Here is a 2,275-nt window from a genome sequence, read left to right on the forward strand (position 1 = left end):
TCCCCAGATAGTCTAGGGTGCTGCCACTTGACTTTGAGTGTCACCTCCACAAGGAATCCTCTTGCCTCACCATCCAGGCAGGACCCTGGGCTCCCAGCCCCCTCAATGGCTCTGCAGTCTCATCATTTCTCCTACAGCCATCCCCTTAGCACTGCCATCTCTTCTCACACTCCTGCTCCTGTTACACACATGTACGCATATACGCACACTCATAAACACTCACACTAACACAGACTCTCACACACAGGGACCCAGAGAACAAACCTCTCAGCAAGTCCATGTGAGTCATAAGAGGCTCTTGCATGTGAGTTGTTCTCTTAACTACACTGTGAGCTTCCGGAAGTAACTGTGTCTTCTCACCCTGTGAGGGTCCCCACAGCATCTAGCAGAGTCCCAGGCTCCAGGAACTTTAAGTGCTAAATGTCCAAAGGGTCCACTGATCCCTTTAGCCAAAACTATCAGTGGACAATTCACCTCCTTGAGCCCCAGACTTGGTATCCTGAAGTAGACTCACACGGCTACTGAATATTCCATACCCTAGCCTGGGTTTGTGTTTTGGCTCCAATGCTTATGAACTCTGTGGCCTTCAGCTCAACCTGTTCTCTAGGCCTCAGCTTCTGTAGCAGCCAAATGACAACAAGAATGGTAATCCACTCTTGGCTGGGAAATCCCATGGATAGAGGAGCCTGGTAGGCTACAGTCCATGGGGTCACAAAGAGTTGGACATGACTTAGCAACTAAATGACAATAATTTTTTAGAGTAGCTTTGGACTCACAGCAAAATTGATTAGAAAACATGGACAGTTCCCAAAAACATAGATAGTTCTCTCCTCCCTACAAACTCCCCAATTATGAATGTTTCCCAACAAAGTAGTACATTCATAATAATTAATTAATTTTGACACATGATTATCACGCAAAGTTCATAAATTGTGTTACAGTCTGATTTTGCTGTTACGTATTACTACCCACATCATAGCATTGTTAGATAATACTACAATAAAGTACTTTGCAATTACATGCATGCTAAGTTGCTTCAGTCGTGTCTGACTCTTTGCAACCCCATGACCATAATCCACCAGGCTCCTCTGTCCATGGGATTCTCCAGGCAAGAATACTGGAGTGGGTTGCCGTTTCTTTCTCCAGGGGACCTTCCTGATCCAGGGATCAAACCCACATCTCTTGCATCAGCAGGCAGGTTCTTTACAACTAGCGCCACCAAAGTGTCTGGCAGATAGAAAACACTCAATGAATGTTTCGATGAATGATTTCAGTAGTCACATCTACAGACCAAAGTTTGCTCTGAAATGATCCTTAAAGCCCAACTTGAGTGTGTGTAGCGTCTTCTCTAAACAAGGACAACCGCAAAAACAGTCTCCAGATGGTACAGTGCCTAGCGCCGGTATCCTCTCTGGGTGACTCTGCAGCTTGGGCTCTGACAATTTTCAGTTTAAAACAGCTACCCAGGAAGTGCCAATCCATGGCTCATCTCTTTCATTCTTCCCCTGTAAGGGAGTACAGAGCAAGTGGCAAAAATGTTTGAGATTAATCCTAGAAATTGGACCAGTCTCATAGATGCTGGGTTTCCCTGATGGCTCAGCAGGTGAAGAATCCTCCTGCAACGCAGGAGACCCAAGAGATGTAGGTTCAATTCCTGAGTTGGGAAGATTCCTGGGAGAAGAAAATGGCAACCCACTCCAGTTTTCTTGCCTGGAAAATTCCATGGACAGAGGAGCCTGGTGGGCTACAGTCCATGGGGTTGCAAAGAGTCAGACCGAGCAATTAAGCATGCATGCATGCTTAATCAGCCACAAGGCATGGGGTGGGGAGGTGGGGGTGAGGAGGTTAAGTGTGAATGACCTCAGAATCACCGGCAGAACTTGTTACATAGACAAGGGGTGAATTCCACTGTCAGAGACTCTGATTCCAGAGGTCTGACTCAGTGGTTCTTCCAAACAACAGTCCAGGTGATTCTGGGGCAGGTAATTCGGATAATTGTTGAGACATTGATCTTGTAGACTAAACGAAGGGGGTTGTGAAGGAATGTGGTTCTGATGTCAGACACTTCAAGTTTGAATCAGTTACCTAATCTGTGAGTCTTAGTTTTGTCATTTGTAAGAGTAATAAAACCCATTTCACGGGATTATTATGAGTGTCAAATGCCTGGCATTCCCACAAGGGAATCTATAAGATGGGAAGAGGAGGCCTGTTGGGCAAACACATAAAAGTATCAGGCTTCAGAATCCAGGTGCAGGATGTATCTTGAAGATATGTG

Source organism: Bos indicus, chromosome 14 (genome assembly GCF_029378745.1).
Source record: "Bos indicus isolate NIAB-ARS_2022 breed Sahiwal x Tharparkar chromosome 14, NIAB-ARS_B.indTharparkar_mat_pri_1.0, whole genome shotgun sequence".
NCBI lineage: Eukaryota > Metazoa > Chordata > Mammalia > Artiodactyla > Bovidae > Bos > Bos indicus.